Source organism: Equus caballus, chromosome 20, assembly GCF_041296265.1.
Source record: "Equus caballus isolate H_3958 breed thoroughbred chromosome 20, TB-T2T, whole genome shotgun sequence".
Taxonomy (NCBI): Eukaryota; Metazoa; Chordata; class Mammalia; order Perissodactyla; family Equidae; genus Equus; species Equus caballus.
The window spans coordinates 31,892,273-31,906,576 of record NC_091703.1 but is presented as its reverse complement, the minus strand read 5'-3'; the positions used below and the strand labels follow the sequence as shown (position 1 = coordinate 31,906,576).

General features: G+C 40.5%; 1 protein-coding gene across 1 annotated transcript in view; it reads right to left on the bottom strand.

The window, feature by feature from the left end:
• Nucleotides 1–266: 266 nt before the first annotated feature.
• Nucleotides 267–14,304, bottom strand: part of LOC138919608 (saoe class I histocompatibility antigen, A alpha chain-like) — a 46,270-nt gene continuing 32,232 nt past the window's right edge. The window contains exon 9 of the transcript XR_011429928.1: nt 267–1,941. The gene's annotated coding sequence lies outside the window, so the exon portion shown is untranslated. The remainder of the gene's footprint in view (nt 1,942–14,304) is intronic.

Genomic DNA, 14,304 nt, shown 5'->3' with positions numbered 1-14,304 from the left:
GTGTTTCTTTTCTGAGTGAAAAAAGAAATAAGCTCATCATCTAAGAGTGGGGAGTGGAGAGGATTGAAGATGGGGGAGAAGGTGAGAAACAGCCCCCTCAGGAGGAGTGAGAGTGAACTGCCTCCAGCAATGGCATCTGGAGAGAGCAGGGCTGGAGGCCACTGGGCTCTGTGCTCATCAACTTAAAGAGAGAGTTCCAGCCCTGGGGCAGCAGCAGGAGGATACATAATAGGCTAGGAGAAAATGCAACAGAATATCTCCAAGTGTGAGGATTACAGTTACTTTTACTTTGTCATGAATAACTTTTAACATTTTGTAATTTTTTTTACAGTGAATATATATTATATCATATACGTTGTACATTAAACATATATATCATAGTCAGAATAAAAAAGCTTTCTTTACATTTTAAACTGGAAAGCAGACAGGCAGGAAAGTTCAGAGCTCAGGGCACAGAGCTGGAAGTGCTGGGCTCCATTTCTGGGAAATGAATTCACAGAGCCTTTTCTCTGTCTCTCAGGAAGCTGTTCTCCGTGGAGGCCAAGCAGGATTTTTCCTTCTTTGGAGGCTGTGACCATTTATGAGTATCTTGTCAGCTCTTTGATGCTCTTAAAAAGATAGTTTTTCATGTTACATGGCATTTTTACCTATTTTTGGTGGGAGGATTGGTTCATACAATTTAGCCCATCTTTTTCAGAAATGGAAATTCTAAGGCAAATAGCTCAGTGAAAACGATGATTGATTCTCAAGTAGAGGATCCAAATCTATGTCTTAACACATCATCTGAGGGTGATCTTTCAAGTTTTCTACAAGTGTAAGGGATTTTCATGTAATTTATTTTTTGTAAACATTATTCATGCATACACAAGAGAATTCAAACGATACTCAAGAATATACAAAAATAATTCACATCATCCTCCTCATCTCCCAGTCATCCAAGTCCTCTACCCAGAAACCATCACAGTTGGCAATTTCTCATTTTTCCTCCCAGAAAAAACATATCTATGCATTAATGTATACTGCTATGTCTGTGAAAGAGCTCAGGCCACAGATGGGAAAAAAAAAACTTGCAAATGACATATCTGATAAGGATATTGTTTTAGAATATATATAGAACCCTTAAAACTCAAGAATAAGAAAATAAATACCTCAAAAAATGAGCAAAAGTCATAACAGCCACCTCACCACAGAAGAAATACCAACGGTAAATAAGCACATGAAAAGATGCTCCACATCATATGTCATTAGGGAAATGCAAATGAGAATAACAGTGCTATACCATTACATACCTATTAGAATGGCCTAAAACCCAAAACTGGTGATGCCAAGTGCTGACCAGGATGTGGATCAACAAGAACCCTCATTTACTGTGGGCAGGAATACAAACTAGCACAGCCATTATGGAAGATATTCAGCAGTTTCTTATAAAACTAAACATAGACTGACCATACAACCTATTGATCACTCTGCTAGGTATTTCCCCAACTCATTTGAAAACTTATATTTGCACAAAACCTGCATGTAAATGTTTATAGCACAACACCCCTTAAAGGTGGGCTGCGCATGGTTACTTCCTACCAAAGACTACTGTGAGGAAAAGGACAAAGGAAAAAAGGAACTTCACAGGGAGAAAGCTGGGAAACACAACCTCAGCCAGGTGGTGAAGGTTAACACCATCAGTGATCCATCAAGTGGGTAGTTTATACCCTTTATATGTTGTGTTGAGAATGGCACTTCACCCCTGTGGGCTTCTTCCCAAAAATCCATAGCCCTGGTCAACCAAATTCAAGGTGAGAGAAAGTCTACAGTATAGCTGAGCAGTACTCCTCAAAAACGTCAAGGTCATCAAGAACAAGGAAAGTCTGAGAAACTGCCACAGCCAGAGGAGCCTGAAGGAGGCATGATTGGGACTTAATCTTCTTTGGTATTTTGGATGGAGTCCTGTAACAGAAAAGAAGAAAAACTAATGAAATCCAAATAAAGTATGTGCTTCTGTAATAATGTATCAATATTGATTCATTAGCTGTGACAAATGAATGATAGTGACATAAGATGTCAACAACGGGGACAACTGAGTGTGAGATATACAGGAACTCTGTGCTAACTGCAAATTTTATGTAAATCTCAATATGTTCTAAAATAAAAATATTTATTTAAAAATACAGCCTCAGAAAAGCAACAGGGAGTGGAAGAAAAAATTATCTACTTTTCACTTGTCATCAAGGAGCGGCAGAGAGGGGTTGTGGGAGAAAAGATGGAAACCTCAGACACAGGGCAGAGCTCCAGAGCACCCCTCTCCTCCAACCCCTGCCCCACCGCCGAGCCTGAGCCCAGGGCTGCTCAGAGGCATCTTCATCCCCCATTGATGTCCAGCCTCCAGGTCAGCCACCTCTGCCTGATCAGACCACAGCCCATCCTCTGCCCTGGCTGTGGGAATAGGACGGATTACAGCTGTGATGCCCTGGTGTGGCCACAGGGCTGAGGACAGAAGATCCTAGCAACCCCTTAACCTCCTCATCAGGGACCTCCCCACTGTCTTCCTGGGCTCCCAGCAGCAGGCTAGGGCTGTGCACACCAGGGGAAGCCGCCATCCGGTGTCAGGTTCAGAGTCTGAATTGTTTCCAAAATAGGTGCTGAGACAGAGGGTTTCCTCCCAATTGAATGGCTATAGATTTTGGCTGCAGGGAGGAGCAGACTACGACCATAACAGCTCATTCCCAGGTCCAGGGTGCACCTCACAAACATACTGGGTGCCCTCAATCTCCTGAATGAGACTTTGAACCCCAGAGTCCCTGTCACTTGTTCCTGCTGCTCTTTCCAGGGATGAAGTCTTCTCCTCCAGGGAATAAATTCTGGATTCTCCATCCGTAGGGTGGGGTAGAAGAGGGGGAGGAATAGGAAGAGAACACAGGGTAGTGGCCTAGGAAGATGGGGAAGCTCCTGGACAAGTGAGGAGAGAGAGGAAACAGTGACATGAAGAGGATGGAGGCCAACAGGAGTGGGAGGGGTGGGCCAGAGAGGAGAGGGGCAGGGGAAGGGGTCAGCGTAGTGGACGTCCGTGCGGGGATGGCTGGCTTCTGTGTGGGGAGAGGCACAGGGGCTCCTGGCTGGGGTGCTCAGGCCTCTATTTTCACCTGGGTTGTAATTACACAGATGTTAGCTCTATAATTGGGTGGTAAACTATACCTGAGTTTAGGCATTTTTCCACACTTAGAGGTATGATCTAACTCACACACAGGGAAGAAAGGGAAAAGAAGAAGGGAGGGGAGGTGACTAAGGGTCTTCCCCTCTTCTAGAGCAAGCTCCTCCCCTCCACCCGCGATGGTCTTATGCTGGGGTGACAGGGAGAATGAAGGAACTGAGAGCAGGGGAGAGCGAGGCCTGTGCCTCCCTGGAGGGGACAGCCCTGGCCCTGACTCTAGGGTTTCCAGAGTCCCACTCCCTGCATGATGACTTCACAGAGTCTCTGAGTCCATCCCTGTTTCACAGCCCTCAGCTACCTGGACACCTTCTCTTTATTTGCTAAGACAGCAGGAACCAGGGCTCCCAGAAGAATGGCCCCTGGGCAGAGGACAGGGAGCTGTCCAGCTTCTGGAGGCCACTGGGACAGCGTTCCTGGAGCACGGAGGGCAGGGTGTAGGATGGAGTCTGGAGACTACAGCAGGCTACAAGGAGGTCAGTGATGAGTCAGGGCCCAGGCTTCTGCCTAACATCTTCCAGGGAACTCCAATGTGTCCCTCCCTGCCTCCCCAGGCTTCCAGGACCCAGATGTCTAAACACCACACCCAAGGACGCCAAGAGTGGACTCTTTTGTCCTAACGTCAGACCACTCACCCTCTTAGAGCCTGGAAGGCAGCATCTCCCTCTTCCCCCTCCCTAGAGCCCAGCACCCCAGCATCCTGCCTCTTCTCCCCCTTCCTGGACCAAAGCAGACATGAACCTGCTGTCTAGATCTCATGCGTCTCTCCCTCCTACCTCCAAACCCCCAAATTAAAGGTTTTGCTGTCTTGGACGCAAAACTGATTTCTGGGCCTGCTGAATGACCTAGGAGTTTGGGGGTCATGAGTCAGGGGAGGGTGACCCAGAGCCCCACAGGCTGCAGCCGAGCCCTGCTTTCAAGCTGGGTAGAATCAGGGGATTCTGCACATAAGTCTCCCACCAGGAGGACTGCACTGTCTAAAACCCCACGACCTGGCTGGGTGCTCGTCTGGAGAGCAAGGGTCTGTGGAGGCACCTGGTGGTCTGGCTTAGTCCCTGGTCATGAGCTTTTGGCTGCTTCGGAAGTGCAGAGGGGCTGTGTGTGGCCTTCTGTCTGCTTGGCTCTGGCCTGGGATAAGGTAGTGAGCAGCTCCTCCACCTCCCAACTGAAAGAGACACCCCCTCCTCCAATCACTTCCCAGGGAACCACTCACGTCTCCTGTGTCAGTCTCAGCTTTGAGGAGATCTGGTCCCTACACGTCCTCATTCATGAACAAATACTTATGGAGCATCTGCTCTGTGCCAGGCACTATTCTAGGGCCTTTGGGCTACATCACGCCAACTCAGGCAAAATTCCTGCCCTCATGGAGCTTACGCGCTGAAAAGAACAGGGTAGGGAAGATGAGGAAACCAGTTGTAATTTTAAATATTATCCTCAGGGGAGGCTTTCCTGAGAGGTGACATTTGAGCTAAGTCCTGAAGGAGGTGAGGGAGTGAGCCCTGTGCTTATAGGGAGGAAGTGAGCTCTAGGATCACCCTCTGCATAGATCTGGGGCTCTACTGGGGAAGCACTAAGGCTCCAGCAGGAATGGGAGTGGACAGACTGCAGGAAGGACTTCCTGCAGAGGAATTATGGGGATCTGGGTTTGTATATCTCATGACCTGCTCCCCATTTGTGTCTGGGGATTCATGAACTCCTAGAGACTGGAGGAGGATGAAGGGCTCATGAGTGGAGGAAAGTTGGGAGAGGAGGGAGGAAGCTGAGGTGGGGTCCTACCCCCAACTCTGTCTCTGTGCTCACTCTGTCCTGCATCCAGTTTGAAGCGTAAGTGATTCTGATGTGGTCAGCAAATCCTAGGATAGTTGAATCTGGATGAAGGTCACTACATGGTGGGACTTAAAATTAAGGAATTTTCTGCTCCTGTAGGTTCAAAACAATAGTTTCAAGAAAGGTAAAGTATGAGAAAAAGAATGTAAAATATCTCATTAATAATCTTCTTATTGGTTATGTGCTGAACTTATAGTATTTTGACTGTTTTGAGTTAAAGAAAGTATTAAAAGTATTTTCACCCATTACTTTTTACTTTTTTAAATGTGACTACTAGAAAAGTTAAAATTACATCTGTGGTTCAAATGATACTTCTATGGGATAGCACAGTTTTGGAAGCTTAATAATTTTAGATCTTGTGTTTAGGTCTGTGCTTCATTTCAAGTTAGTTTTAGGACACGGTGTTTGTTCTTTTCCTTGTATCGATTTGTTCCAACATCATTTACGGAAAAGACTATCCTTTCCTTGTTGAATTACCTTGACCCTTTGTCATGAGCATATATGTATCATTCTACTTCTGCATTCCATTGATCTAGACTATCCTCAGGCCAACACCACTTTATTTTGATTACTGGAGCTTTATAGTAAGTCTTAAAATCAGGTTTTGTGCATCCTCCAAGTTTTTTCTTCTTTTCAAAAAATTATTTTGACTATTCAAAAAGTCCTTTGCATTTGCATAGAAATTGTAGAATAAGCTGGACAATTTCTTTTTAAAAAATCTGCCAGAATTTTGATTCATGTTTAGGATTGAGGATTGAATTGCATTTAATCTATAGATCAATTTTGGGAGAATTGATGTCTTAACAATATGGAGTATCCAAGTCCTTGAATATGGTATTTCGCCCCATTTATTTAGTTTTTCTTTACTTTCTCTCAGTGGTGCTATGTAGATTTCAGTGCACAAATTTTGAGCGCTCTCTTTAGAGTGATACCTAAATATTTTATTTTGGTGTTGCTATAAATGGAATTTAAAATTTTTTATTTTCTTAATTTTACATAGCTAATACATAGGAATACAACTGACCTTGTACCCTGAAATCTTGCTCAATTCATCTATCAGCTCTGGAAGGTTTCCTTACCTGAAGAATTTCTATCACAAGATTATGTCAGCTGCATATTAAGACTTTACTTCTTCTTTATAAACTATATCCCTTTTATTTCTTTTTATAGAATTAATACACTTGTTAGGAACTCTGCTACAATGTGTAACAGAAATAATGAAAGCCCACATCCTTGCCTTGTTCCATATCTTGAGTAGAAAATATTCAGTTTCACCATAAAGTATGATGTCAACTGTAAGTTTTTCATAGATAGTTTATCAAATTGAAGAATTGGCCTTTTATTATTAGTTTACTGAGAGATTTTATCATGAATGGGTGTTGAAGTTTTAAAATGCTTTTTCTGCATGGAGATGATCCTATGGTCATTGTTCTTTATTCTATCAACATGATACATTAGATTGATTTCCACATATTCATCCAAACTTGCATCCTGAGATAAAACTTACTTGGTCATAATGAGTTGGATTCAATTTGCTGATATTTACTTAAGGGTTCATGAGAGACATTGGACTGAAGTTACCTTTTGATATCTTTGCCTGGTTTTTGGATCAGCGTAATACGAGCCTCATAAAATGATTGGAAAGTGTTCCTTCCTTCTCTGTTTTCTCCAAGAGTTTGTGTAGGACTGGATACTTAAATGTTTGATGGAATCCACCAGTGAAGCCATTTGAGCCTGGAGTTTTCTTTGTAGAATATTTTTAAATTATGAATTTAATTTTTTTAATTCATCCAGGATTATTTAGCTTTCCTATTTCTACCTGATTTAGTTCAGTAATTTGTGTCTTTAAAGGAATTTGTTCATTTAATTCTCTATCAAGTCTAATTTGCATAAATTGTTCAAAATATTCTCTTATTATCCATATAATGTTATAAATTTCCCTCTGAACACTGCTATTCCTTCATCCTACAAATTTTTATTACGTTTTCATTCAATTAAAAGGGATTCTTATTTCTCTTGTGAGTTCTTTAAGCCATGATAACCCTTGAGTATAAAATGTGTTGATGAATTTCTGATATTTGAGGATTTTCCAGACATCTTCATGTTATGAATTTCTAATTTAATGTCACTGTAGTCTGAGAGTGTACTTGTTCGTTTCAGTCCCTTTAAATTTATTGAGATTTGTTTTCAGGCCAGAAGATGGTCTATTTTTGTGCCTGTTCCAGGTACACTTGAAAAAATGTCTACTCTATTATTGCTGGATGTGGTGCTCAATACATATGAATTAAGTCAAGGCTCATAACATGGTTTCTGTCTTTTATATCTTTACTCAATTTTTGTATACTTGTTCTGTTAATGAGATAGGAGTACTGATCTGTAAATGTATTTGTTAATTTGCCTATTTCTTTTTCAGTTCTGCCACTTTATGCTTCATCTATTGTGGAGCTCTATAGTCAGGTGTTTATACATTTACTACTTTCGGCTTCTTGTGATGCTGACCTATTATTATTATGGAAGCTCCCTCTTTGTCTCTGGCATCCTCCTTCTCCTAGAGCCTGTTTTGCTTCAGAGTATCACACACATTCCAGTTTTCTTACACTTTCTGTTTACGTGGCATATTCCTTCACCCTTTAACTTTGAATCTATTTTTTATTTTGTTTTTAACATTTTTCTATTTTATAGAGCATAGGGTCGGCCTTAATATTTATCCAGTCTGATAATCTCAGCCTTTTAATTCAAATTTTCATCAATTTATATTTAACATGACTGTTGATATGGTAGGATTTGGCCCTATCATTTTGCTATTTGTTTTTGAATTTTCTCATCTCTTTTCCATTCCTGTTCCTCCTTTCCTACCTTCCTTTGTTTCAAGCAAATACTTTTGTTTATGATTTTATGTCTTCTAATGGCTTTTTAGCTATATTTATTTCCATTAATTTTTTATAGTTGTTGTAAGATTGAAACTTGCATCTTAACTTTTCACAGTCTACGTAAGGCAACATTGCAAGTACATCTGGGAAAATATAGGAAACTTGAAACAATATAGTTCCATTTAACTGCCTTTATGCTGTTATTGTCATATATATATATCACGGTATACATACATCAATATATATTATAAGCCAAATAATGCAATGCAATACTTTTTTGATTTAAACAGTCATGTCTTTTAAAAAATTAAGAAAAATGTAGATAAACAAGAATATTACCTATATTTCTGTTAGGTATTTCTTTCTGTATATATGAGTTTTCATCTAGTGTCATTTCCCTTAAGCCTGGGGGACTTCTTTTAAAATTACTTTATACAGGACTGCTAGCAATGAATTCTTTCAGTTTTTATTTATCTAAAAGTGTCTTTATTTTGCCTTCTTTCTCCCCACTTTTTAAAGTTTCTTAAGGTATTTATGTGAAATAAAATTAAACAATTTTAAATGAGCAGTTCGATGAATATCCCTAATTGTTTAGAATCACAGAACTACTACCACAACCAACATCTGGAAGAGTTCCTTCATCCTAAAAAGTTGCCTCATGCCCCTTTGTATTTGATCCTCTCTCACTACCCCAAACCCTAGGCAACTACTGACCTTCTTTCTGTCTGTAATTGTGAAATTTCTCATTGTGTTAGATTTATCATTTTGTGGTATCTCTCTTTATCTCGGACAATATATTCTACTTAGAAATCTCTTTTGTTTCTGATATTAGTATAGCCACTTCAGCCTCCTCGTGGTTTCTGTTTGCATGGCATATCTCTTTCCATCAACGTACTTTCAACTTGTGTCTTTATATTGAAGTGCATCTCTTGTAAGCAGCATACGGTTGGGTTTTGTTTCCTAACCTATTCTGACAATTTCTGCCTTTTAATTGGAGTGGTGATCCATCAGGTTTATATGGTAGTTTTTGATATGAGAGATACTATGTCTATCATGATATTTTCTTTGGTTTTGGTTCTTTTGTCCTTTCTTTACTGTCTGATGACTTCCCATCAAAAAACATAGAGCTAGAAGAAAGTGGAACAACTATAACGACCTGAAAGAAAAAATTGTCAATCAGAATTCTATATCCAGCAAAAACGTCCTTCAAAAATGAAGGCAAAATAAAGAGATTTTTAGATAAAAGAAAACTGAAAGAATTTGTCATTAACAGACTTCCACTATAAGAAAGGGCAAAGGAAGTTCTTCAGCCTGAAGGCAAATGACACCAGATGGAAACTCAGACTCTCAGAAGATACAGAGTGTCAGAAATGGCAAATATTTGACTAAATGCAAAAGGCCATCTCTTCTTTTTTTTGCACTTTCTCTGTTACTTCTAAACAAATAACTATTTAAAACTAAAATTGTAACTTTTTCTTGTGGGGCTTGTAAGCTATATAGATGTATTACATATAACACCACTAACATAAAAGATGGGCATAGTATAGAGGCCTAAATGTTTGTAAGATCTCTATATTTATGTGAAATAGTACATTGGCAAGTGGAAGTAGATTGTTTGAAGTTAAGGATGTATGTTGAAATTCCTAAGACAACCACTATAAAAATAAAAATAATACCAAAAAATACCTAACTGGAAAATTAAAATGGAATTCTAAAAATGATATAAATAATTTTAAAAATCACCTTTATTTTGAAGGACAGCTTCAATGGATATAGAATTCTTGTTTGGCACCTTTTTCCTATCAGGACTTTGAATATGTTGCTCCAATTTCTTCTGCTTTTTGTTGTTTCTAATGAGAAATCAGCCATTCATTGCACTATTGTTCTGCTGTGCATTCGTCATCTATTGGTTTGTAACAAATTACTCTAAAACATACCAGCTTAAAGCAACAAGAATTTACTGTCTCACATGTTTCCAGTTGTTAAGGGATCTAGGAGTGGCTTAACTTGGTGGTTCTACCTCTGTGTCTCTCATAAGGTTGCAATCAAGATGTTGGCCAGAACTGAAAGGCTTTACTAACATGGAAGGATCCACTTCAAAGCTCATTCATGTGGTTGTTGGCAAAAGCCTCAGTTCCTTGCCATGTGGGTGTCTTCTTAGCTGAGTGTCCACACAACATGGCAGGTGAATTGCCTCAGAAAGTGATATAGGAGACAGTAGACCAAACAGGAAATTACAGTACTTTTTAAGATCTATTCTGTGAAGTTGCACTCTATCACTTCTGCTTTCTTCTGTTCATTTGGAGTGAACCAATAAGTCCAGCTCACACTCAGGGGGAGGGGAATTAGTCTCCACCTCTTGAATATCAAAGAATTTGTGGACATTTGAAAACCACCATAGTCCACCTTCTGGTCACTAACTACTTATATTCCTCTGTTAAAGAAATAAAAGTAATTCTTACACCTGTTAAAGAATGGTGAGGAAGACTTTATTTAAAGAACTACTGCAATAGGAGTTTTGCAGTAGGGGAGAGATATTGGCTCAACTATGAGTACAACAGGGAAAAATGAGGTATTGATAATCAAGGGGGAGGATGTTCATCGATAGAAAATTCCTAAGTGGATAGGGTAATTCTTGCTAAACTGACCTAATAGGATTCTTACTAAGGGCAGGCCAGAATAATCTAATATTACCTGGGGCATAGTGGGAGATGTGGAATTTGACCAGATATGTAGGGTGAGGGATTCTTGCAAAACTGACTTGACAGAATCCATTTTGGAGCAAAAACGGATATTGAAGCCCACAAGTCAAGGCCTAGTCGAGCAGAGGTCTCATAGAAGCCTAACTCAAGTTTAGTCAGAGAGGGAATCTTTGTCACTTTCCACCTGCAAAATAAAGTGCTTCCTGCCCAAGGACCCAAAAATCTTATTCCATCACAGAATCAGTTAAAAGTCTAAAATCTCATCATCTATCTACATCAGGTTCAGGTATAGATGAGGCTCATTGAGTGTGTTTCTGTAAGTGAAGCTCTTCACATAGAGTTCCTCATGATGTGAAGGCCTGTGAACTAGAGAGACAAGTTACCTGTCCCCCTCTCCTAACAGATCTAACATGCAGCTATGAGACAGATAAAAGATAAGCACTATAGGACATTTAAAAAGGCGGGAAGTGAGAGGCACAAAGAAGTTACTGGTGCATAGCAATGTTCACATCCAACCAGGCAAATGTCAGAGGTTCCTTGATTAGGACATGGCTTCTTCCAAGCAAATGATCGGAGAGAGGGAGAGAGAGAGAAAGAGAGAGCAGAAAACCACAGTCCCTTTTATGACCTAACCTCTGAAGTCACACAACATCACTTCCACTTTATTCTGTTCTTTAGAAGTGAGTCACTGAGTCTAGTCCACACTCAAGAGGAGAGGAATTAGTTCTACCTTTTGAAGGAAAGAATATTAAAGAATTTGTAAACATTTAAAACTAGCACACCTAGTATATAAGGTTATCTCTTGATGCTTTCAAGATTTTTTCTTATCTTTGATTTTCAGCAGCTTGACTTTGATGAACCTAGGTGTGACCTTCTTTGTGGTTCTCTCTTTTGGTGTCTGTTGAGGTTCTTGCATCAATGTGCTAAAGTTTTTCACTGAATTTGGAGAACTTTCAAACATGATCTCTTCAAATTTTCTTTCTGCTTTTTTCTCTTGCTTCTCATTTTTGACCTCTAACTGAAGGTTTATTTGCCTTTTTTTCTTTTTCCATGGGTTTCACTGATGGAAAAGTTGTTTATTCCATTGTGGCAAATCCAAAGGAGTCTGCAGCCATCTGCTGTTTGATGGTGAACTGCCGACAGCCCAAAGCACTGGAGACTCTGTGCCGTTAAGGTCAACATTGATTGGCCATAGAGTACACAAAGTGGCATTGACTGAAGTAAATAGATTCATGGACCTTTAGTAACAGAGCTGGTGGATGATCAGGCCATTGGGCTTCTGAATACTGGATTTTGATGGGCACGTCACATGGTGAACCCTTTTATAAATAATATTTAAAAACCTAGAGTAAAAACATAATCTTTATGTTACACATTTCATGCCCATGAGAATGGATTTCAGGACCAGCACCAGACTTACAGGATCAGCATCTGCATTTTTAACAAGATCCTCACATCATTTGCTTACACGCTAGAATTACAGAAACAGGCCTCTAAGACTATTTTTCTTATAGGATGATCTCAAAACACCTGGAGCTCCTCTCAAAAATCAAATTCTCAAGCTCAGCACCAGAGGTACTGTATCTGGTTATCTCAGGTAGACCCAGGAATCTGCATTTTCAACAAGCCTCCTAGGTTTTGTGCACACTAAAGTTTGAGGACTGCTGCTTCAGATGGTTTGAAATCTGGGCTGTGCTGGGCTGTGGGCTGGAAATGGAATGATGATGTTTAGGAACTGGAACACACATGCCATGACCTCTGCTGGGAATCAGTGGGGCGGATCCAGTTGATATGTGGAGAACACAGACCTCTTACCATCCTTAAAAATCACATGGGTGTGATGGCAGGGAGTCTGTCACATCTGTCCCTTCACTGATGGTCAACATGGACCTAACATGATAGGAACCACTGACCCTGGTAATTAACCCATTTCTGATCAGGTTCTCATGAAAGGCCAAGGGAAAGCCAGTCCTTCTCAGGGATACAGGGTCAGCTATGCCTCTGGTTTTTAGAGGCCAAAGAATGGTACTAATTCCCCTGTAAAAGAATCCTGAAAAGTAATAACGGTGGCCTCTTTTTCTGTATTAGAAAACTTGATACTTCCTGCAATCCAGGTCACCTCTACCATCTGGAGATTTTCACCCAGGGTCAGTTTGGTTCTGGGGTTGTGAGAGTCTCAAACTGTCCCCTGGTGACTCTCACAGTCCAGATTCCCTCCTTCTAGCAGAAGGAGATCCTTCCCTTTCTTCTCACTGGCTCTCGAGACACCCCCCAAAATACAGTCTCCCCAGTATGGCAGTTCTACTATCCAGCAGTGTGTCCCAGAGGAGCAGTCCTCCTCACGTAGGGGTTGATGTCCAGTCTCTTGGGCTGAGCTGATGGCCCAAGCAGAGAGCCTCTCCTAGTTACGTGTTTTCCATCCTCGGAGACCTGGAGCTTTGAGTTAGTCATATCCCTGTCCAGGACTACTTCCACTGCTAGAGAAAGAGACTGAGGGTCAGAACTCCACCGGATGAAAATAAGAGAACCATATCTTACCCTTGGCTAGACTTGGGGTAAATCACTTCAGCAAGGTGTTCCTAAATTTCCTCCTCCACAAGATAGGAGAAGTCATCATTATTATTATTGAATACTATTAAAACAACTTAAATTACGTAGCATCTTGCAAATTACAAAGAACACATCTAAAGCTCATGAAAACTATGAGAATCAAACAGGGGAATTGTTATTTCTCCTTTACAGGAGAGCAGTGGGTCTCAGAAAGGTGAAGTGTTCTCTCTCTGGTCACTTGGCTACCTCAGACAGAAAAGTAACTCTAATGTGACCGCTGGAGGTTCACCTTACTTTTCTTGCTTCCTGCATTGTCCATGTGAGGAAAGGGGACTTTCTAGATATCTCTATCCTATAATTTCCATTATTCACCGTCTGCGGCTGCTGTCACAGAACGATTTCTGACTGAAGTGGACACTTCAGTCTGCTGTTCAAAAAAATCCTAGATGTCCTTTGTTCTCTCTTGGGTTGATGGCCATGGTCCCTAAAATAAATAGAAAGTCATCATTTCTTTTAAAAGCCTTAAGTCTAAGTTATCATTTCTTCAACCAGAGAATCTCCAACTTTTCCCACTGTGCTATTTTAGGCACCATTGCTCCCCCACCACAGACTTTGGAGAGTCTTTCATGAGTTCATTCACAAATATTTATTCATCTTGTACAGATGCCACCAGGAAGGAAATAGGGCTGTCTGTGTTGACTGTGAGTCCTAAATATCTCCCTTAGCTTTGTGCATGCAGGCCTTACCCTGGATAGCTTACTCTGGATACTCTGGTCTCTAGCATAGCTGCTTCTGTTCACGAGGTGACCTGAATTTCTGAAATTCATCTGGATTGCTATAATAACAATAATTTATTTGTTATATGACTTGTAATACCCATCACTCCTAAAAATTGATATCTTTTTGATATCTAACCTTGATTCCTCATTTTCCCTCTATATTTATAACCTTTTAGTGGGGTGGCTTGAACTATTTAGAGAAAAAACAAACCTTCTGCTACTTCACTCCCATCACTTAGAATGATGTTGTCATGTGCAGCTTAAAGCTTTATGATCAGATATCTTAACTTACACTCAACCCAGGACCAGGAATAGACCCATCTGAGACAGACTTGTAGCTGCTGAATCAGAGCTGTGGCCTGAATCTTTGTCCAGCA